At 44.1% G+C, this 25,589-nt stretch overlaps 1 protein-coding gene and 1 pseudogene across 1 annotated transcript in view; both read left to right on the top strand.

The window, feature by feature from the left end:
* Positions 1-2,662: 2,662 nt before the first annotated feature.
* Positions 2,663-25,589, top strand: part of LOC120940782 (cytidine monophosphate-N-acetylneuraminic acid hydroxylase-like) — a 241,566-nt gene continuing 218,639 nt past the window's right edge. Inside the window, exon 1 of the mRNA XM_040353817.1 lies at positions 2,663-2,807. The gene's annotated coding sequence lies outside the window, so the exon portion shown is untranslated. The remainder of the gene's footprint in view (positions 2,808-25,589) is intronic.
* LOC120942207 lies at positions 18,580-18,710 on the top strand (annotated as a pseudogene).

Below are 25,589 nucleotides of genomic sequence, written 5' to 3'. Positions count from 1 at the left end.
ATAACAATATGTGAAAAAAGTGAAGCCTTGTGAATACTTTTCGCATGCACTGTATATCTATTTATAGTTATATATTTATGCGTATATTACTGTATATGTGCACATAGAATTTATTTTTATTTTATTTTATCAACGCAAAACATTCTTCACCAGGTTACATCATGCCACCCATGGCTGGGTGTGTGGCAAGGCCCTTTTTTTTTTTTAAAGAGTCCTTTAATGAATAAATGATGTGTACAAATGTAACCTGACCCGTATCCAGGTTTGCAACTTGTGTGGCCAGGAAAAAGTAGGAAAGCGAGCATGCAGCACCCCTTCCTCCTCTCTCGCCACATGCTTGTCAACATTGTGGGCTGTCCCAAAATAGCGCCTTGTCCCTCATATTGAGGAGACATGGGCATCATCCCTAGATCCCATCTATAAGGAAGGACAAGGAAATTCGGCCCTTCCAAAATGTAGCATTAAAAATAAAATGTTGTATAAAATAAATAAAATACTATATTAAATGTACAGTATAGAGTACATAAGTGCCCCTATAACTCATTTCCAGTAGAAGTTTAATGTTACACTTTAAACAAGTAGTAAAAAAAAAAAGGATTGACATTGACAATCATGATGCTCATAACATGCTTTCTGTTACTCTTTAACCAACAGATTCCAGCTGTAAAACTTCCTGGCTCTACAGATATATAAACTTCCTAAATAATAAGATGTCATTACTTATATATGACCTGATACACTTCAGTGGGGTCCAATTTTGGATAATTGTAACACAGGAATGCCAGATAGAGTTGCTCTCATGACAGGAAAAATGTATTTGACAAACGGCAGCAGCCATGCAGTGTGTTTTAATTTGACAGTGATAGAGAAGTTCTACAAATATCTGTCACTTTGAGAACAATAAACAAAGTATTCAAGAGATACACAGAAAAACAAACTTTTTAAAGCAGAATTCCCCAGCAAAAGCAGATGATCCACACCCTCATGGTCGGGTATTTACTAAGCGATTGGTGCATTCTATTGCAGCACAGGTGCATATTCAAGAAGCCCTTCTCACCATCTGTGGTTCCAAACATGTTCTATCAGCAGGGGAAAATTATTTCTCAAACTTGGCATTTCTGTGCATTTTCTTTTAGTCTATCAACTTGAGTGTATGAAGCTGATTTACTAAAGCTGGGTTCACACTATTGGACCTGAAATTCTGAACAGGGAGGCACCGGACCCCTGCTGCGAGCCGCTCTGTGCTGCAGTTGTGAACCCAGCCTTAAAGTGGATGTAACCCCAATTCATTACATTTTAGAGCTGGGCACATATATCTGTAGTATTTTGTTATCTCTCTTCTTAGAGCCAAGTTCCATAGCCCTCTCCTGAACTGTTCCTCTCTTATCAGCCTGATTACTCCTGACAAATTCTCTGACACTTTAGATACAAGCAGTCTGAAATTTCTGTCAGGGGAGGTTTCAAAAATAGATTAACAGGGAGCTGGCCCTATTACAAATCACCTCTGAGAGTCTCTACCTATGATGAGAGGGGGTGTGTGCCTTTCCTGCAATCAGCAATGTTGGCTATCGTGGCTGTGTGCCCAGACATCACACTCTAATGTAATTTTTTTAATAGGTTCCTTTAAGCTAGTGCATTGTTGGTTCACTTACCTTTTCCCTCGATTTCCCTTCTAAAAAATGTTTTTCTTTGTTTTCTTTGTCTAAATGTCTCACTTCCTGTTTCTCCTCAGTAAGCTGTTCAGTAGGCTGTTCTGGCGGCTCGAATGATGGTGGCAAGTTTACTGAGGAGAAACAGGAAGTGAGAAATTCAGACAAAGAAAAAAAACATTTAGAAGGGAAATCGAAGGAAAGGGTAAGTGAACCATGCACTAGCTTAAAGGAACCTATTTAGAAAATAAAAAACAAACCTTTACAACCCCTTTAAACAGGAAGTGAAAATCTCCTAAGGCCTCGTACACACGATAGGTTAAACAGAGGACAACGGTCTAATGGACCGTTTTCATCGGTTAAAACCGATCGTGTGTGGGCCCCATAGGTTATTTAACCATCGGTTAAAAAAAATCCAACTTGCTTTAAATTTAACCGATGGATTCCTAACCGATAGGACAAAACCAATCGTTAGTACGCACGACCATCGGTTAAAAATCCACGCATGCTCAGAATCAAGTCGACGCATGCTTGGAAATATTGAACTTCGTTTTTTTCAGCACGTCGTTGTGTTTTACGTCACCGCGTTCTGACACGATCGTTTTTTTAACCGATGGTGTGTAGGCGCGACGGACCATCAGTCAGCTTCATTGGTTAACCGATGAAAACGGTCCATCGGTCCGTTCTCATCAGATGGACGGATCGTGTGTACGCAGCATAACACGATCTGAACTTTCTAAACAGTATATAAATGTGAAGACAGCAGATATACATGTAATACATATGTAGGGAGATTTGGTTCATCCCTGTGTATCATCTGATGCTGTTCAGTTCACGTCACTGGGTGTATAGAGGGTTTACATCCACTTTTGGGTAAAAAGGCTCCTCACTTTTTTTTTTTACAAAATACTGTTTAAATATAGGTTGCAAAGTGTTGTTAAGTTTGTATATTTTAAGAAAATATATTTTGCCTCTTTGACTATCATGGAGATGGCAGCTAGGTTACTTGTTAAATTACTGCATTTAAATATAGGCGGAGTCAGAGAGAAAAAAAGATAAAATTGTTATTCTCATCTCAGACAGTGCATACCTTGCCCTTTGCAACCTGCTGCTTCATCTTATCTGTCAGTGCTGCTCCTTTACTAGAACAGAACTTAGGTATGTACACAGAGAATAATAGTGCTTACAAGTTACGATTTGTCTTCTACTTTTTTTATATTTAATTATGTAAAAACCTACAGTGTTAATTGGGTTCTCAATTCTATTAACCAAAGGCAGTAGCACACTTTTACACCTGAGAATTTAATAAGCTCTAATGTCACAGATAATAGTGTCTATTAAATGTATTTATTTAACTTGCAAATACTTTGATGATTAGATGCTTTGCTTGCTTTGTATAGCACATTGTACTTTAAAACAGTTCCAAACAACACTGTGTTTAGGCTCACCATTTTTATCAGATGGTGGTGTTTTTATAATGATCCATTGTTTTACACTTTCAAATTGCATTAGAGTGGTAATTATATGTAAAGAGAACAGCAGAAAATAAGGAAAAGTACATAAGTAACATAAAACTACTGAATTTATTGTAATATAACCATGAAAGAACATATATATTTTGCTGCATGACTATATACTATTTTGCACCACATGATATAGTATTATAATGCCATATCATATTTTTTTATTCAGGGCACAGGCAAAAATCACTGGTATCTATAATCCCCTATATAACCAGAAACACTAACACTGTATTTTATATTGCTTCAATGCACAATTTTGAGAATAATCATTACTAAATCACCTTATGCAAGTGTATTCTGTATATAAATACTGTATTTTTGTTACAGACAAGCACATCTGCAGCTATTGCTCTGTAAATTAGAACTACTGGAGATCAACCACACGGAAAAAAATCACAGGAAAAATAGAGAGTTAGCACTATGGAGGATTTCCCTATAGTTATTACTCTTTATGTTGCAATTTAAAATTTCAGGTTCTTAACCTAGTTACATTTAAAAATAAATTTCATGCATTTTAATAAGTCATGTGGTTCTCTTTTCTCTTTTTTTTTTTCTTTTATGTTTCTCTAAAAGTAAGCTTTAAAACTTTATGCATTGCATATAAAGCCAAAATCTTTAATGTTAAGTTGTCACTTGGTTAGGAATAGAGGGAAAATCTTTCAAAGAGGACCTTGGTCTCATAACAACTGCCGTAAACTGTCTTAGAGAGGAACATCTGTCAGGTTTCAACCTATTCGTACTCTTGGCTTTATAGATCCTTTAACCTGAATTCTTAGTCCCTAATGCTGGCACAAAACTAAAAAGTTAACTAGTGACCCTTGGTCTACAAATTACGTATCCGCATTAAATGGAGTAGTGTGATAAACAGTTCCCCATAGAGAACAGCAAGAGCTGAAATACTTGTATACGTGCGACATACGTGACATACGTGCGAAATTAAATATTTTCACCAAGAACATGGATTGGCTTATAATGAATGATTGATAACAAAGTACCGTAGTAAATAGAGAATGGCTCATTCTCAGAAATGTCCCGCAAAAGGCCATTAAAAATTAAATGTGTTAGAAAGCTGATATAAAATATCAAATCCACATCACAGAACATTTTTTCTTTTTCCCATATTGCACAAAAAACATGATTCTCACTTAATTGGAAAATACTAATTTTGTAATTTTTTACATTACATAAAAACAATCTTTTTTTTCTTTTTCCTTTTATTAAATTAAAATCGATTTTGAGAGAGGGAGACTTTTCTTATGCTGCACATGCATATACTGTATGTTTGTTTTGTGAGCGGAGACAGTCCTGTCAACCGCCTTCTCACTTCAAAGCAGAGTACTTTGGGTGGTTCGACCGTATGAAATGACCCCAATAGTGGTGTAAGGTATGTAATGTTTGTGACATACACTATAATGGTATCTACAGTGTTGCACTGCAGAAACCCAAGAGTAATGGGTGAACACATATTGGGTAGTGGTCAGTTGTATCAATGTGGAAAAGAAGTCCATGACCCTTTTCTAAAAATGTCCTGCACCCAACCACATAATGCTGCAGCACCATGTGGTTTGGTATGTGTGAAAATGTGTGCGTTAGCAGATATGTAGGGGTGCCTTTAACTATCAATGGCACTGCTGTGCGTCTACTAAAGGACAGTGCGCTTCTATGTTTGTCAAGAAAAGTAGGACTTTTAAATAACAGCTTACCTGTAAAATCCTTTTCTTTGAGTACACCACGGGACACAGAGCCTTCATTCATAACATAGTGGGTTGTATGGTCACCAGAGGTGATTGGACACTTGCACAACCTATGAGAACAAGTTTCCCTCTATATAACCCCTCCCATACAGGAAGTAGCAAAGCAGTAAGTATCCCATAGAAGGGGGGGACCTCTGTGTCCCGTGGTGTACTGAAAGAAAAGGATTTTACAGGTAAGCTGTTATTTAAAAATCCTACTTTCTTTATCGTAGACTACGGGACACAGAGCCTTCATTCATTACATAGTGGGACGTCCCAGAGCAATGCTCAATATGAAGTGTGGGAGACACAGATCCACCAGGCCCCCATAGACAAGAAGCCCTAGACCGCTGCCTGCAGCACACTATGCCCGAAGGCAGAATCCTCATGTGCTCTTACATCTATTTGATATAATTTTGTAAATGTATGGACTGAGGACCAAGTTGCAGCTTTACAGATCTGAGCCATTGAAGCCTGGTGATGCACTGCCCATGAAGCACTGATCGCTCTAGTCGAGTGCGCCTTAACAGGAAAGGGAGGAATCTCCTTCAAATCATAATCCTGAATAATCACTTGACGAATCGACATGGCACTGGTGGATTTTGATATTGGTTGGCCCTTTTTGGGACCGTCTGGTATAATGAACAAAACATCTGTTTTACGTATCTGAGCTGTAGCTTGCAAATATATCTTTCTTGCTCAAGAGAATCAAATGAATCTCATGCATAGGTTCAAAAGGGTGCTCTTTTAGAACTGATAATACTAGGTTTAAATCCCAAGGACACAAGGGTGACTTGACTGGCGGGTTTATTCGCAGTACTCCCTGAATAAATGCCCGAACTAGGGAATGAGATGCCAATGGTCTTTGAAAAAATATTGATAGAGCTGATATTTGACCCTGGATGGTACTCAGGTCCAGGGTCATCTTATCCAGTGGGCACACCTGGGCACAGCCCAGGGGCCCCAGGTGCCCATGGGGCCCCATCAGGACAGGCAGGGCTAATCCTAGTGGGTGCACCATGCCCCGACGCTGTAAGCTGCCACAGAGAAGGGGCACCAAGTCGCCAATGCTGTGGCATGACACTTGATTGCACTGGTTGCTAGAATTGGCGGCCGCCTGGTGCCTAGCAACTAGTGACATCAGTGGCCGCCCCAACCTTCAGAGCGTGCCGGGGCCGCCCCAGCATTCATAACGTGCCGCCAATGTGGCTGGAAAACTAGATCGGCTCCATCCCCTTCCCCTGCCATCTTTTGACTCAGACAGCGTAGCACGCCGCAGGTCACCATCTTCATTGTTGGGGCACCAATGCATTTCTTTGCCCGGGGGCCCATGATGCTAAGAAGATGGCACTGCTCAGGGCTAATTTCATATCCACTCCAACTTGGCAAAAGGCTAGAATTCTACTTATGTCATATTTTAAGGGATTCCATTTCCTGGATTCGCACCACAAAACATACGCTTTCCAGACTCTATAGTAAATTAGCCTAGAGGCTGGCTTTCTTGCACTAATGAGTGTAGAAAGGGCTGGACCCAAGACTCCTCGTTTTTTCAACATGTAGGTCTTAGTAGCCAGACCGTCAAATTTAGCTTCTGTAAGGAAGGATGGAATACTGGTCCTTGCGACAACAGGTCGTGAAGGAGCGGAAGCACCCAAGGTCTTCCTATTGCCATCTTCATCATTTGGGCATACCAGGGTCTCCTTGGCCAATTTGGGGCCACTAGGAAGTACTGGTATTCCCTCCTTCTTGATCCTGCACAGCACTCTCTGTAAGAGAGGGATCGGAGGGAACGCATAGATCAGTGAGAACTGATCCCATAGAATTGTCAAAGCATCCGCTCCGTAGGCTCGCGGGTCTCTTGTCCTGGACACAAAATTGGCTAACTTCTTGTTGAGTCTGGAGGCTAGCAGGTCTATATCCGGGGTCCCCCATTTCTGGCATATTGCCTGACCATTCTCCTGGCAGCAATTGCTGGCGATTTAGATAGTCCGCTTGCCAGTTTTTTACCCCTGGAATGAAAATCACAGGGGTATTAAAATCCGATTTACCTCTTTCTGAGCATCCCGGCTCCGGGTGCCTCCTTGATGATTGATGTAGGCTTTGTATTCGAACAGGGTAACCTTGTAATCTGTGGGGCAGATCCACAAAGATCTGCACCGGCGCAGCGTATCTAAGATACGCTACGCCGCCGTAACTTACTTTGCTTTGTTTCAAATCCACAATGAATTTGCGCCGTAAGTTACGATGGCGTAGCGTTTCTCTCGCGGCGTAAGGGCGCGGAATTCAAATGCGGCGGGTAGGAGGCGTGTTTCATTTAAATGAAGCGCGTCCCCGTGCCGAATGAACTGCGCAAGCGCCGTCCCTAAAATTTCCCGACGTGCATTGCGCTAAATGACGTCGCAAGGACGTCATTGGTTTTGACGTGAACGTAAATGGCATCCAGCCCCATTCACGGACGACTTACACAAACGACGTAAAATTTTCAAATTTACACACGGGAACGATGGCCATACTTAACATTGAGTACGCCACCAGATAGCACTATATGCCGGAAAAAGCCGAACGGAAACGACGTAAAAGAATGCGACGGCTGCTCGTACGTTCGTGGATTGTCGTAAATAGCTAATTTGCATACTCAACGCGGATTACGATGTGAATGCCACCCAGTTGACGCCGAAGTATTGCATCTTAGATCCAAAGGTGTACGAAGACGTACGCCTGTCGGATCTAACCCAGATGCCGTCGTATCTTGTTTTGAGGATTCAAAACAAAGATACAACGTGGGTAATTTGAAAGTACGCCGGCGTATCAGTAGATACGCTGACGTATTCTCTTTGTGGATCTGCTCCTGTGTGTCCAGTTTTTGAGGGAGTATACAGCCCGAATCTCTAATATGTTGATGTGCAGGCTCTCCTCTGTTTTGGCCCAGGTACCCTGGGCTGAGGCCTCTTCTAACACGGCTCCCCAGCCTAACCAGCTGGTATCCGTGGATACCACCTTCCAAGTGACTGGAAGGAAGGACCGTCCTTTTTGTAGGCTTCTGCTTTTTAACCACCAACTGAAGCTTTGGCGCAACTGAGAGGACAGATGTATGGGAAAATCCAAAGTTTGGTTTTTCCTGTTCCAGGCAGCCAGAATGCTGCTCTGTAGGAGTCTCAAATGAAACTGGCCGTAAGGCCACCATCTTTCCTAATAGCCTCATGCACAGGCGAATAGATGGTCTCCTTTTTGTCTTGACCCTGTGGATTAATTCTCTTAGGGACTTTACCTTTGGTTCTGGCAGAAATACCCTGCTTTGGGCTTTGGGCTGTATCTATGATCCTACCAAGATACTCTACTCTTTGTAGAGAAGATTTCTGTAGGTTTATAACCCATCCTAACTGCTCCATGTATATCACCGTATTAAACACTGCGTGTTCTAGTCCTGCCTTCGACTGATCTACTACAAGTAGATCATCTAGATAGGCTGACACTGTTATGTGCTCTCAGGTTTGCCAACACAGGAGCCAGTATCTCTGTGAATACTCGGGGTGCAGTTGCCAAACCAGAAGTTACAGCCAAATTGAAAATGGCGATGCTCTACCGCAAACCTTAGACATTTTTGGTGGGTGGGATAAATAGGTACATGTAAGTAGGCATCATTGAAGTCTATAGACGCCAGATATTCTCCGCCTTGTAGGGTGGCGACCACGGACCGAATGGTTTCCATTCGGAAATGGCGAATGTCCAAAAACTGGTTTAGATCCTTCAGGTCCAGAATGTGTCTTACGTCTCCGTTTGATTTTGGAACCACAAAAAGATTTGAGTAAAACCCTACACCTTGCTCTTTTTAGGGGACTTCTTTGATTACCCCCTGAGACAGAAAATGATCCAAACCTCGGAAAAAGGAATCTGTTTATTGGATCTTTGGAGACCCCAGAACTTCTGAAACGATGGGGTGGAATCTCCTGAAATTCCAACTTGTACCCTAGGGATACAGCAGATACTACCCATCTGTCCTGGACCTCTGTCTGCCAAGTCGCCGAAAACTGCCGAAGCCGCCAAGCGGGGGCGCCCCTTCATGAGGAATCTTTGAGGCTTTGCTTATTAGCTTTTTGGCCCCACGGTTTCCTGCATTTCTGGGCCTGGCCCTGATCCTTAGGCTTTGTGGCTGTCTGCGAATGCCGTCGCCACTGACCGGCCGATGACCTAGGAGCCGGGGAGAGAAAACGCTTAAGACAAGGATGCTTGTTTTTCTTTTTCTCTGGCAACAGAGTAGTCTTCCTGCTTGATATCTTTTGGATATATTTTTCTAAATCATCCCCAAAAAGCTGTTCCCCATGAAAGGGGAAACTGGTCAAAAGTTTTTTACATGGGGCTTCTGCTGACCAGTGTTTCAGCCAAAGAATTCTACGCATGTGCACCAGCTGGAGTGTAAGGCGAGATGCTTGCTGTATAGAATCCCTAATAGCGTCTACTGCAAAACATAAAGCCTTGGGCATATTCTCCCAATATTTGGAATGCTCAGGGGGCAGATCTTTTAACCCTTCCTTCACTTGATCCCTTAGGACTTGACACATACCCACTGCTGCCGCGGCAGGTTGGATTACTGCGCCTGCCAGGAGAAAGGAAGATTTTAATAGAGATTCCAATTTTTTCTCCGAAGGATCTTTAAATACCTGGGCATTGTCTACCGGAGAGGTTGAACTCTTATTTACACAAGAAATAGCTGCATCACCTGAATGCAGACTCCATTTCTTGGAAAACTTTTCCTCCATTGGATAAAGGACTTCAAATTTCCTAGGCGGAGAGAAACGCTTGTCTGGATGCTTCCAGTCTGTGTAAATCAGTTTCTCCAACAAAGAATGAACTGGAAAGGAACAAGCAGTCTGTAGAGATCTTAAAGGTCCCAGCGCGGGCACAGGTGAGTCACCACTGGAGCGAACTGTCTTAGTGTAATATTGCAGCTGCACTTGTTGAGCCCGGGAAGCAGAAAAATTCCTCTGAAGTATCAGACCTTTCAGAGTCCTCATCCTTATCCTCTGATGGAGGCATGACCTCCTCATCCTCATCAGACCCCTCTGATGGAAGATCAGAAGCAACTGAGGGCACACTGCTTCGCCTTTTCTCCCTTAGCGAGCTTTTAGCGTTTAATGAAGCAAGTCTCCCCTCTAAATTGCCAAGGGCTACTGCCAGAGTCCTCAGTGACATACGCAGACGCAGACACTTGGGGAGGGGAGTCGACCCCTGCCGGAGTCAATGGCTCACCCTGCTCAGGTGTGTCATAAATAACCCTGGAGGAAGGTACCAAAAGGGCCCGGGTAGAGGCTCTCGTCTCAGGTGGCGATGTCTTTTTGTCTTTTTTAACCCCTGTATTTCTTTTTTGGGAAGACATATTACCAACAACAAAACCAAGGTACCATCAATTGCATATACTCTTGTGTTAGTTAAGCCCATTACATACAGTATGCAACTAATCACACAATTTCATGCTAAGTGGGTGTCCTCTGCCAGTAACCAACCACCTAGAGACTTTATGTGTCCTTAGGCTGCTGTGTCCCATCCAAGGGAGAGCTGCAGCTTTGCTGCCTCTTTTATGAGCTTCTGCCTGCACAGTGTGCCGCCGATTTACAAACCCACGGCCACAGCCACCCCCCCCATCCCCTTAAAGCTGCCCCCCCCTATCCCCATAAAGCACACTCCAGAACGTGCGTGCATGCCTAGGAATTGGCATCCTGGGGGAAGCAGTGTGCTGGAATATCCAGCTACATTTGCAGGGAGGATAGGAACCGGTCGGAACCGGCAGAGCTCTGCAGCGAAGAGTGTGCTTGTCTGAAATGAGCTGACACTGCATTGAGTTTGGTGAGTAATACTTCCACTATTTATTCCCTCTAGTGGAGTGATTAGAGAAGACACCCACAAGAAAAAAGTTTATAAGACAAAACGTAATACTTTTTTCTGCTTACCTTGTCCCCACCGTAGGCTTTGCTAAAGACCAGACAAAAAACAATCTTCACCCATCACCAGGGGTATTGTGTGCCAAGCTTCAGGGATATGGGTTCCTACTTAAAGGATGCCTCTCCCCTGTGCCTTGTAAAAGACTCTGCCAGGACTTTTAGCATTTGCAAAAAAGCGAAAGTGCTGGACCCTAGAGCCCAGTCCTCCGAAGAGAGACATTACAGGCGATACCTCGTGCGCGAGGCCCGGATACCATCCAATTGGGGCGTAATTAATTAAGCATCTTGGATGGACCCGAAGTCTTTTGCCCAAAGGGCCTCCATGGCAGAGCTTCCTTTAGCACTTATTCTCATCGCATTCCAATTTTCTTAGACACTGGCGAAAAAACTGAGGTACTTCCTGTATGGGAGGGGTTATATGGAGGGAAACTTGTTCTCATAGGTTGTGCCAGTGTCCAATCACCTCTGGTGACCATACAACCCACTATGTAATGACTGAAGGCTCTGTGTCCTGTTGGTGTACGATAAAGAAACCACAATTTTATGCATGATCCTGCCATGCAAGTGTGTGAACCTTGCTTTATAGCATGCAGGTTCACACTGGTGCGCTGTGGTTTGGCCACAATGCGATTGTATGGCCCCATACAAACTATTAGATTTTCTGCAGATTGTTGTCTTCAGATTTACCAAAACCATGTAGTACAAGGGCCTGCATGATTGCATACAAATTGAAACTCTTAAGATTTGACCTCATATTATATGGTTTTGGTAAATCTGAAGACAAAAATCTGCAGAAAATATAATAGTGTGTATGGGGCTTTAGTGTGATTTACCTGCAGTTTTAGGTGTGTTCCTGATGAATTCTATTGGACTGTGTATTTTCTGATTGCACATCAAAAATGCAGCATGCAAATTTGATTTGCTTTAATGAAAACAGTCTAATATAATTAATGGGAGCGCACCTAAACTGTGGGTAAACTGCACATACAATCACGCTGTGGCCAAACCACAGCACACCGGTGTAAACCTGTTATTAGCCCCCATTCACATTGATTGTGGCTTTTAAATTGTGAGACTTTACCTGAAATTGCATGATTTCAAAACTGCATCTCAGTGCGACTTTGAAGACATCTGTGTGGCTTCATGTACAGATGTCTATTGAAATCTCACCCTAAATCGCAAAAGCAGTGCATGTACTACTTTTATAAATTGATGTGGTAATGCAAAGTCAGCGTTGCATTGATTTGAACACTGCCTTCGCCGGAAATAGGATGTGTCAAATCGCATGACAAATCGCTCCAATGTGAAGAAGAGGGATAAGAGAGAATCGGTGAGGAGGTTGGGGTGGTAAAAGTATGTACTAATGAAGAGCAAAGTGACAGAGTGCAGAGAATGTGCTAGGCTGCATGGTGAGGACAGGACAATTACGAGAGCTAAAAGCAAACTGAATTGGAAAGGGTGTAAGATCTGTGTGTGGAATGCTGAGCTGAGATAGGAGGCTGCATTATTTGTGTAGTGAAGATTTATGGAGGGGAAAGCAGATAAGAGAAGGAGAAGGTAGAGAGAGGTGTAGACAGGGTGGAGCGGACATGAGCCGGACCATAGTGAGAGTAAAGCCTCATACACACCATCAGACTTCAAACAAACTTTTCCATGGATTTTTGTTTGAAGGGAGTTGGTCGGGCACACCCATAGCCTACACACGGCAGGACTTTTCTGCAAACTTTCCCAAAACTTTCCCAACATCACGTGGTTTTTCTGCTCTTTTCTGCTCTTTACCGACACCCTTTGGTCAACTTCTGCTATTGTTGGTTGATTTTAACATTGGTTCTGGGCATGAGTGTTTGTACTTCTGACAAAAGTCCGATGGATTTCTGTACACACGATAGGACTTTACACCGTAGGACTTTTGTTGCCGAAAAGTTTGTCCGTTAAAGAGTATAATAGAATAAAAATGTATTCCAAATAATCCATAATAATAATAAAATAATAATAATAATAATAATGTCAGACACATAACCCATGTATCACACAATACATATATAAAAGTGCATGATTGTTACAACATATTGCAATAAAACAGAATAAAATTAATGGAATGATCCTGACTGAAAACATGATAGTGGCATCAACATAGCTTGACGTGTTTCGTGAATGACCTCCACTCATCAGGAGCAGATGATTGATATATATCTATAATTAATAAGTTGTACACATTAATAATCTGTCTCATTGTAAGAGGGCAGGAGGAGGAGGAAAAACAAAAGTATGGAAAATATCCACCCATACTTACAATTATAGCTATAAGTCTGAAATAGAGCGATGAGAGCTACAGGCCGGCCAAACAATTCACTAGCCACGGGAACTGAGGTGGAAAAACCAAGATATTTGATGGAAAAACCCTCAGGAGACGGATGTCCCTGGGAGTAAGGTCCCCCATGGATGGTCAGGGGTGATGTGAATAGCATATCCACTCTGAGGTGAAGTGACCCGGGAAGCAGAGACAGTTGAGGGAGGGCGTGTGGCTTGCTGGAGGAGAGAGTGATTATTATCAGCAGAAAATAGCAGAGTTGGATGAGCGGAAGAGTCCGGTAATCAGTAGATATGCGGTGAATACACAGTCACTCCTGTCAGTGCGGCAGGAGCAGCTACCAAAGCGCCCAGTGCGCCCCCTCCCCTCAGATTAAGACACTGCCCAGGGTAGTCACCCTTCCCACCCACCCCCTTGTATCAGCCCTGCACACATATGCATTGTGTGTATGTGAGATATGTGGGATTTTTTTTCAGTTAGGTTTTCGAGAGCATGTCTTGGTATGTGTTCTTTTATATAATGGAATTATGACTATTAAATGGTCTGTTTTTTATTAGACATGTGCAATTCGTTTAGTTACAATTTTTTTTCGGTTGAAATTCTGCATATTCGTTTATTTGGAAGCATCCGAATGAACGAAAGACTCTTGAGGAATGCATACGAAAATTAATTGTCTGAAAGAACAAAAACCTGACAGAACGAAAATACAAAAATACAATAATCCGAAAGAACAAAAAACTATTCAAACTACGAGTTTAACAAATCGATTACATTTGGACAATTTTGTTTTTCATATTTTCTATTATAATGGAAAATTGTATGAAATACTTACCGTAATTTTCCTTTCCTGACGCCAAGACATGGCAGCATTACATATGATATAACCCCGCCACTATATCCACCCACAGGACATGTTTAACTCTCTATAAAAGTCTGACTGAGAGCAACCTCCCCCATTCTCCGTATAAAGAACAAAGATCAGAGGGAGGGTTCGTATGCTGCCATGTCTTGGCATCAGGAAAGGAAAATTACGATAAGTATTTGATACAATTTTCCATTTTCCTGACGCCAGACATGGCAGCATTACATATGATAAATGATGAGCTTTTGAGAGGGAGGGTTTGATGCTGTAAACTTAATCTTTATTCAACAAAAAGACATAGAAGCTTGGATAGACTTCCTCCCAAACTCTACTGTAGTAAGAGCTGCTGGATCCACCCTGTAGTGTTTTAAGAACATATAATGTGATGACCGGCTAGCCCCTTTGCAGACTGTCTCCAGAGACAACCCTGCCTGTGCCGTCCAAGAAGATGACATCACCCTGGTTGAGTGATGAGCTCTAACCACCTCTGGAGGCTCCTTCCTGGCTCTACATGCCCAGTGAAAATTTTCACTATTCGGGGCCTAGATGGTTCGGGGCCGAAGCCCCTTACTCTTTAAATCTTCATGATTCTGAATGTAGAAGTAGCCCAAGATAGGCTTTGAGGACTTTAGGAATGTCCAACTTGTGCAGATCGGCATCTGATTCCGCTGGGAAGGCTGGAAGCACCCATTCACTGGAAAGATGAAAATGGATGCCACTCTTTGGAACAAAATTATCCAATGGTCTCAGCACAACCCTGTCTGGGAAGAACATGGAATAAGGTTCTGCCGCCCAAAATTTTTGGAGTCAACACACTTTCCCCTGAAATCATGGCTAATAGAAAGCCAATTTTAAGGAGATCTCCCATAAAGAACAGTCTTCTGTCAGAGTACGATGAGGGTTTGCTAGAAGATTGAGGACTACTGCCAGGTCCCATTGAGGGAACCTATTTCCTTTGGGAGGGCGTAGTCCAAGTACCTCTCTCATGAAGTGATCCATCAGCAGGTTTGCTGCCCATTTCTTTTGGGTAAAAGCCAAGATGGCTGAAATTTGCACCTTAAGCAAACTGAGCCCCAAATCCAATTCATATTGTAGAAAAGACAGGATTTGAGATGAATTTGGGTCACAATGGTCAAACTGATGTCCAGCTGCAAAGCTTGTGAACCTAATCCATATTCTGGATGTTGTGCTTTTTTAAGGTCATTTTTACCCGCACAGTAATTTATTTTGAATTATTTTCTAACAACGATATTTTTGAATACAAGTCAATCTATATGACATAGTCTATAATATGAAACTTATTCACGGAGACGTATGATCATACCAAATAGCCAATTTATTGGTAGACAAAATATGAATATTTACATGAAATTAAAATACCAATTGCGTTGCATTGGTATGGAAAATATGTGCGCCACGGTTGGACCTACTCAGGGGTAGGACCAGAATAAATTACAAATATAAAAGTATAAATATAAAAGTAACAAATATACAGCTGCTCCCCAAATTCAGGTGACTGAAGCAATATGGAACATGTGAGGGAGGGGGCGCTATGTCTAACAAAATCGTGAACATATATAAACATAAATAAACATAGTGAAAAATGAATAATAGTCCATATATGAAACCATCCAAGTAGTGCTTATGAAAAATAAAATTATAAGTGGTAAATCAAAAATATATATATGAAAAAATGATAAAAAATAAGTGTAGACAACAAGTGTTCACAAAAGTCCTTAGAAGAAATTTTCATAAAGTGAGATCTGTGTCTGGAGAAAAACAATTGAAGCCTCCACCAAAGGAATAACGTTCACCCGACGTGAATAAATAGATTGGCTCCTTACCAACTTGAGTGGACCCTTTAGTTAAAAAGAGGTCAAATCAGCTTTGTTACACAACTGTAACCATGGAATATGCAGGTGAGGACATCTCAATCAACAATAAGGCAGGTAGCAGATCTCACATCCCATCGAAAAATGCAAAAGAAAGGTCGCAATAGTATATTATCCTTTATTAAAAGCAATATAAAACATGACAGGACAGCCAAATGGCCTCTTACTTGATAAAGTGCCAAAGTCCCGGCACTGAGGCTACTGCGCGTGTAATCAGTTGCATCGAATGTTGCAAAGAGCGGGTCCGCGTGTGTCTCTGTAGGTGGCGTGCGTTCCAGCTCTCCCACCAGGACCCGGAGGTAGCGTGCGTCAGCGTAACCAGTGTGCGCCTCGACGTACGTTTCGATGTGAAATCGTCATCAGGAAGCGTCACTGGTCACGCATCGAATGGGTCTAAATAGCCCTGTGACGAATCTAAGTGGTTGGAATGGGACCAATCGTAGCCTCAGTTCCGGTCTCAAGCTCAAACATTAAAACTTTATTAAACAAACAAAATTGTATAACGCTGAAATACTCTGTGGTAAACGGTAGCGATAATATAACAGATAAAAATAGGAATATTTTCCTATATGTATCATAAAGGGAATAGATTAGTATAAAACTTTATCTCGATATGTGAAAATCCCATTGATACATGGTGTATTAAAAAATATATAATATGTTTAAAATCATATGTACTGGTACTGCGCATAATACAACAACAAACACATAGAAACTCAATGCTGATAAATAATTGTTATTCATTACTGAGAAAGCAGTTGAGGTCTAATTCAATGTTTAGACCCAACGGCTGCATCGTTTGTAAACAATGCAGCCATTTGGTCTCATTCTGGGAAACTTCTTGGGTAAGGTTAGTGCCCCTCCAATGTGTGGAAATCTTTTCAATACCATAAAAGGTAAGCAGACTGGGATCTCTACTATGGCATTCATCAAAATGACGAGACACACTATGATTCGGAAATCCCTTAATAATGTTTGCAACATGTTCATTGATCCTGATTTTTAATTCCCTGGTGGTTCTACCAACATATTGTAATGAACAGGGACACTCGAGAACGTACGTCACGTATCTCGAGTGACAGGTAATCAAAGGTTTTATGATGAATTCTTGTTGACTTACATTGGATTTGAATTTTAATTTCTTCTTACCCTGTCTGTTTGTAGTTTTACATGATCTGCACCTCGTGCAGTAGTAAAAACCCGGACTATCAAGGAAGGTGAGAGGCTTTTTGGGGGGGTCTGGAACATTGGGAGATATAATGTTACGAAGACCTGGAGCTCTCCTATAAATAAATCTAGGGTTGGCAGGTAAAATTTTGGCCAAATCGTTGTCCTTTAATAAAATGGGCCAATGTTTCTTAAAAACTTTTTCTACATTTTTATAATCACGATGGAACCCTGATATAAATAGAAGATCACTCTGATAAGCTTTCTTAGGTTTAGAAATCAATAAAGATTGTCTATCCATCTCAGATACCAGGTGTTTGACAACTGATAATTGGTTTTTATCATATCCCTTTTCGGAGAACTTCTCACTTAGTTGTTCTGCCTGGATTTCAAAATCTGAAAGTTGATCGCAATTGCGCCGAAGACGCATGAACTGACCCTTGGGGATGGCTCTCAGCCACTGAGGATGGTGGCAGCTAGATACTGGGACATAACCATTTTGGTCGGTAGTTTTAAAGTACCGTATTTATCGGCGTATACCGCGCACTATTTTGCCCTGAAAATCAGGGCAAAATCGTGGGTGCGCGATATACGCCGATACCCGCTTTCCCGCCATGAGTTTGAATACTGCGCCCGCATATAGCGAGCGCAGTACACTCGTGAATCTTCGGCCAGTCTCGGCGCCTCTCGTACCGACGTCCTGACGTCCTGAGCGTACAGGACGTCAGTGCGAGAGGCGCCCGAGCCTGCCCGAAGATTCACGAGTGTACTGCGCTCGCTATATGCGGGCGCAGTATTCAAAGTCGTGGCGGGAAACGAGCGGGAGGACGCCGCCGAAGGACGCCGGACCCGCCGAAGATGGACACCGGACCCGCCGAAGATGGACACCGGACCCGCCAAAGATGGACACCGGACCCGCCAAAGATGGACACCGGACCCGCCGAAGATGGATGCCCGACCCGCCGAAGATGGACGCCCGACCCGCCGAAGATGGACGCCCGACCCGCCGAAGACGGACGCCGGACCCGCCGAAGAGGACACCCGACGAGGCCGCAGAAGGACGCCGGACCCGACGAGGCCGTAGATGGACGCCGTGCAAGACATCAAAACTGTAAGTACAAAACAACAAAAAATCTTTTTTTCCCACAGGATTGGGGGCCACTTTGGGGGTGCGCGGTATACGCCAGAGCGCGTTATACCGCGATAAATACGGTACGTTTTTGTGCTAATAAAATTTCCCTTTTTCACTAATGTAAGATCAAGGTAGTTGACATTCGTAAGGCTTGACTCTGCTGTAAATCTAAGACCATAAGAATTGTCATTCATATCAAGCAAAAAACCATTAAGTGATGTAATTGACCCTTCCCATAACAATATAATATCGTCTATGTATCTTTTATAATACAATAGTGATATGTTGTTATCTTTATATATGGTTTCTTCTTCCCATTTCATTAGAACTAAATTTGCCACACTAGGGGCATACCGAGCGCCCATCGAGACCCCTTCGCTTCTCGGCCTTTTGGCTAAGATCAAGTGTAGTATCTGTTCTTATCAGTTGCCAATAGGTGGTGCTAAGCTGACTGTCCCCGGTACCCTGTGGCAGGGGGAAAGGGATGGCAGTCGGCGGACGCTAAGCCTGTTGGTGTGGAGGTGAAAGCCTTCTGATGTGGACAGAGAGGCATGAGGTCGAAGCCAAGAGGCCGGGTCCCTGGCCGTTGGCCTGGATTTGGTGGTATCTGCCCCAGTCAGTTGTTCTGGAGGGAACCCTTGCTTCTCCTTTAACCGGGATGGAGCGGGTAGTACTTCCAGAATGTGATTAGGTGGGAGAGTTAGGGGTTGTGGGTGGAGTCTGCATCAGTAGGCTCTCCCCGACCTCTTCTCCCACCTTCCTGGCTGGGAAGGGTGCTGCCGGTCCGGACCGGGGGCTAGGGACCGTTGAAAAGCCAGTGGAGATTGTGCCCCTGGAGTGGCAGTCCAGGGGTGCCATACATTGCACGAGTGTTTGAGGGGCACTCACCGTGTGGCACCTTCAGGTCACTGATCTCCACACACACCTTTTTGACACCTGCCGCTAGGGCCCGGCCTTTTGGCTAGGACCAGTGGAATTTTTGGTTCCTGGCCGGAGGGCCGGCCAATGTATAGCACATTGGTCACTTTTCCTCACTCTCCCATCTTCCTTCTCCCCACTTTCTTTTTTTATTTTCCCCGTGTTTGTCTGTTTTGTCACTTTTTTGTTTGGTGCACTGCACTTTATGTGTGATGAGTAGGGTGCAGGTCCTCGGACCCGCTCTGAAAGTCTTGGGAGTTGGTGGACCCGGCCTTCTGGCTAAGTTCGCCTGCTCTCATGGGGTCTCCCTTCAGGGGAGCCTCACCGAGGAGGGTTCTGTTTCGGCAGTCCCTCTGAGGATGTTGGGTCCATGTGGCTTCGGCTGCTTGGACCAAGATGGGTCCATATGGCTTCGGCTGTATGGACCACAGTTTACTCTTTTCCCTGCCAGGAGCCTAACGCCCCGGGGGATCAGAGCTGGGTCCTCTTCGGAGGACCACTTGACGATGCACCCGTCACAGTTTTTTGTTGCACCTCTTTATGTGTGTGCACATTTTTCCTGCACCGGGTGGAGTTTTTGGGTTGTGTTTTGCACGCCACAGGCTTTTAAAAAAAAAAATGTGCCACTGAAGTGGCAGTCCAGGGGTATCTGAGAATCACTGTGAGTGAGGGTCACTTTGATTTAAAGATACCACGGTCACTGCACCAGCAATACACTTTTTTTAGCACCTGCCTCCTGGGCCGGGCCTTTTGGCTAGGATCGGAGGAATTTTTTATTCCTGGCCGGAGGGCCTGGTCATTGTGGAACACAATGACCACTTCTTTCACTCTCCTCTCCACTATCCCTTTCCCCCACTTTATTTAATTTAGCCTATGTTTGTCACGTTTTTGTCTTTTTTTTGTTTGTGCACGTTATTTGTTCACTGTGTGATTAGTAGGGTGCGGGTCCTCGGGCCAGCCCTGAACGTTTTGGGAGTGGATGGACATGGCTTAGTTCACCTGCTCTCATGGGGTCTCCCTTCGGGGGAGCCCCACCTAGTACTGGGAGGGTTCTGTTTCGGCAGTCCCTCCAAGGAAGTTGGGTCCGTGTCGGCTTCGGTTGCTCGGACCACAATACCTCAATCCCCGTCTGGAGCCTAACGCCCCAGGGGATCAGGGTTTGGGTCCCTCTTCACAGGAGGACCACTTGACGTTGCACCCGTCTGCACGTTTTTGTGAACACTCTTTATGTGTGTGCACATTTTTTCTGCACCGGGTGGAGTTTTTTGGGTGTGTTCACACGCCATAGACTTTAAAAAAAAAAAGCTGTTAGGTGACGTCATTACGCAGATCGCGATACATGGAAATGTGTTTGTTTGGTGGTTTGGCTGGACTACAGAGGTACAGAAACATCGCCCTGATATGCTCCTGCTGCACCACCGTGATGTGATGTATTGCCTTTGAATTTTTTATATATTGTAAGTGCAATTTTAAAGGGGAGAGGTTTTAAATAAAAAGTTTATATGGTATCACACTATTGTGGCTTTTTTTTACCTCTATATTTGCGCACCAGTCGCTGGATGCATTTATGTACCCTTTTGAAACTGGAGAAGTGGAGAGGCATTTTTGAGGTCATACAACACTGTAAATACAGTACCTTTTGGTAAGAGCAATTACAACAAGGGTGTATTTAGACCCCAAATTATCTTCACGAGTGGTGGTTCTGGTGGAAGAGGATGAGCATTTCAAGCCGTTGAGAACTCTTTTGCTTTTCTTTGAACACGGACTCTTGTCTCTATCATTTGTCAGGGAAATGGCCGAAGAAGAACTGGCAATTCCGCCCAAGACAATCATGGCCGCCATGGTGACTAAGGTGGGCGGTACTTCCTCCTTGTAACCTGAACAGATCACATGACTAACTTCCTGGTCTATTTAAGCCTGCTGCTGGAGCTGCTCATTGCTGGATTATCTCTTCAGTCAACTGTGTACCTTGACCTTGTCTCCTGATCTGTGCTTATCCGTTGTGACCCAGCTTGTCTTAACCTTGCTTGCTGATCTCCTGTGTTTGACCCTTGGCCTGCTTCCTGACCACCCGGCTTGACCCTTGGCTTGTACCTGGACCCTTCTCGTGTATGACCTTTGCTCGCCCCTGTATATGCTCTGGACTGACCTACCTGTGTTTGACCCCCGGCCTGGCTTCTGGTATCTCCGTTCATTTAAATACAACAAGCTCAGTTCTGCCTGCCTCAGCCATCCCTCAGTGGCTGAGCTCATCAGACTGCAAGCAAGCACCTGGCCTACCGTGCTTCTGTGGGCACTGCGCTTCCTGTTCCCAACTTCAGGGTCGCGCTGCACTCAGCCGCAAGGGTAGCCCTCTTAGCATCTCAATCTCCATACTCGTTCCTGACACTGTTTCTTACCTGTTAATGACCTTCACCTTCACTTTTTCAGATATAGTGTTTATTTATTAGAAAATATATATATATATATATATATATATATATATATATATATATATATATATATATAGATATATGTTTTTAGGTAGCGCCACCTTGATATGTAATGTGTTGTTAATGCATTGTATGTTGTATTGCTATATATCCAGAAGGTTGAATTCTGGTATAATGCTGTGATGTTAAAATTATTATTATTTAGCATAGTGACTAGAGGATTGTAAACAGTAATGTGGTGTGCATAGTTCCCCCCGGGCCCTGTTCTGAGCCACATTTCTGTCTGACAATTGTGTCTGGGCTTCAGGAGGACTGAAACAAGGACACATGATTCAAAACCTGACCTGATTGGATGCAGTGGCAGCTGGTGAAGTTTTAGGATGGGGGGGCGCAAGACCTCGCCCCTCCACGTGTGGTCCCTCCCGCTTCTCATAAGCCACACCCCTTATATAATCCACCCACTCCGTCCCCTGTATTCCACTTTCTTCCACTCAGTGTCAGGAGTATACAGCTCAGCATCACAGCACAGAGTATATAGCCCCAACATCACAAATCATGGTATATACAGATCGGCGCAAACAAACTAAAAAATTACACTGTTAGTAATGAAGGACTCTAAATGGACAGGAGATTACCAGATACTGCAGACATACTGCACAAGATTACCAGATACTGCGGACATACTGCACGAGATTACTAGATACTGTGGACATACTGCACAAGATTACCAGAGACTGCGGACATACTGCATGAGAAGACCAGAGACTGCGGACATACTGCATTAGATTACCAGATACTGCGGACATACTGCACAAGATTACCAGAGACTGCGGACATACTGCATTAGATTACCAGAGACTGCGGACATACTGCATGAGATGACCAGAGACTGCGGACATACTGCACGAGATAACCAGAGACTGCAGACATACTGCATGAGATGACCAGAGACTGCGGACATACTGCACGAGATGACCAGAGACTGCGGACATACTGCATGAGATGACCAGAGACTGCGGACATACTGCACGAGATGACCAGAGACTGTGGACATACTGCATTAGATTACCAGATACTGCGGACATACTGCACAAGATTACCAGAGACTGCGGACATACTGCACAAGATTACCAGAGACTGCGGACATACTGCATTAGATCACCAGATACTGCAGACATACTGCATTAGATTACCAGAGACTGCGGACATACTGCATTAGATTACCAGAGACTGCGGACATACTGCATTAGATTACCAGATACTGCGGACATACTGCATTAGATTACCAGATACTGCGGACATACTGCATTAGGTTACCAGATACTGCGGACATACTGCATTAGATTACCAGATACTGCGGACATACTGCATTAGATCACCAGATACTGCTGACATACTGCACAAGATTACCAGACTGCGGACATACTGCACAAGATTACCAGAGACTGCGGACATACTGCACAAGATAACCGATACTGCGGACATACTGCACAAGATTACCAGAGACTGCGGACATACTGCACAAGATTACCAGATACTGCGGACATATTGCACAAGATTACCAGATACTGCGGACATACTGCACAAGATTACCAGATACTGCGGACATACTGCACAAGATTACCAGATACTGCGGACATATTGCACAAGATTATCAGATACTGCGGACATACTGCATTAGATCACCAGATACTGCGGACATACTGCATTAGGTTACCAGATACTGCGGACATACTGCATTAGATTACCAGAGACTGCGGAGATACTGCATTCGATTACCAGATACTGCGGACATACTGCATTAGGTTACCAGATACTGCGGACATACTGCATTAGATTACCAGATACTGCGGACATACTGCATTAGATTACCAGATACTGCAGAGATACTGCATTAGATCACCAGATACTGCTGACATACTGCACAAGATTACCAGACTGCGGACATACTGCACAAGATGACCAGAGACTGTGGACATACTGCATTAGATTACCAGAGACTGCGGACATACTGCATTAGATTACCAGATACTGCGGACATACTGCATTAGATTACCAGATACTGCGGAGATACTGCATTAGATTACCAGATACTGCGGACATACTGCATTAGATTACCAGATACTGCAGAGATACTGCATTAGATCACCAGATACTGCTGACATACTGCACAAGATTACCAGACTGCGGACATACTGCACAAGATGACCAGAGACTGTGGACATACTGCATTAGATTACCAGAGACTGCGGACATACTGCACAAGATAACCGATACTGCGGACATACTGCACAAGATTACCAGAGACTGCGGACATACTGCACAAGATTACCAGATACTGCGGACATATTGCACAAGATTACCAGATACTGCGGACATATTGCACAAGATTATCAGATACTGCGGACATACTGCATTAGATCACCAGATACTGCGGACATACTGCATTAGGTTACCAGATACTGCGGACATACTGCATTAGATTACCAGAGACTGCGGAGATACTGCATTAGATTACCAGATACTGCGGACATACTGCATTAGATTACCAGATACTGCGGACATACTGCATTAGATTACCAGATACTGCGGAGATACTGCATTAGATTACCAGATACTGCGGACATACTGCATTAGATTACCAGATACTGCAGAGATACTGCATTAGATCACCAGATACTGCGGACATACTGCATTAGATTACCAGATACTGCGGACATACTGCATTAGGTTACCAGACACTGCAGACATACTGCATTAGATTACCAGATACTGCGGACATACTGCATTAGATTACCAGACACTGCAGACATACTGCACAAGATGACCAGAGACTGTGGACATACTGCACAAGATTACCAGAGACTGCGCACATACTGCATTAGGTAACCAGAGACTGCGGACATACTGCACAAGATTACCAGATACTGTGGACATACTGCACAAGATTACCAGATACTGCGGACATACTGCATTAGATCACCAGATACTGCGGACATACTGCATTAGATTACCAGAGACTGCGGACATTCTGCATTAGATTACCAGATACTGCGGACATACTGCATTAGATTACCAGATACTGCAGACATACTGCATTAGATTACCAGATACTGCGGACATACTGCACGAGATAACCAGAGACTGTGGACATACTACACGAGATTACCAGACACTGCTGACATACTGCATTAGATTACCAGAGACTGCGGACATACTGCATTAGATTACCAGAGACTGCGGACATACTGCATTAGATTACCAGAGACTGCGGACATACTGCACAAGATTACCAGATACTGCGGACATACTGCACAAGATTACCAGAGACTGCGGACATACTGCACAAGATTACCAGAGACTGCAGACATACTGCACAAGATTACCAGAGACTGCGGACATACTGCACAAGATTACCAGAGACTGCGGACATACTGCACAAGATTACCAGAGACTGCGGACATACTGCACAAGATTACCAGAGACTGCGGACATACTGCACAAGATTACCAGAGGATGGGATCAGTGTTAGTGCCGGGGGGATGGTGGGATTAGTGTCAGTGGCGGGGGAGGATGGGATCAGTGTCAGTGCTGGGGGGAGGATGGGATCAGTGTCAGTGCCTGGGGGGGATGGTGGGATCAGTGTCAGTGCCTGAGGGGATGGTGGGATCAGTGTCAGTGCCGGGGGGAGGATGGGATCAGTGTCAGTGCCCCCCCCCCTACTAGCAGCACTTGACACTCAGGGCCCAGAATGCTGCTGCTGGTGGGAGAGAGAGAGAGTCAGGCTGCAGCAGGACTCGGAGTGAACGGCGGGACTCGGACCGCTCCTGGCACTGGTGGTGGCGGGGCTGGCTGGCAGTACTAGCACGGACTCGGTGGCTGAAGTGGGACTCGGAGTGAACGGCGGGACTCGGAGTGAACTGCGGGGGGGGGGACACCGCTGCTGGCGCTGGTGGTGGCGGGGCTGGCTGGCAGTACTAGCGTGGACTCGGTGGCTGAAGTGGGACTCGGAGTGAACGGCGGGACTCAGAGTG

This window comes from Rana temporaria, chromosome 5, assembly GCF_905171775.1.
Source record: "Rana temporaria chromosome 5, aRanTem1.1, whole genome shotgun sequence".
Lineage (NCBI taxonomy): Eukaryota > Metazoa > Chordata > Amphibia > Anura > Ranidae > Rana > Rana temporaria.
The sequence above is the reverse complement of the archived record's forward strand: the minus strand, read 5'-3'. Positions and strand labels throughout refer to the sequence as shown.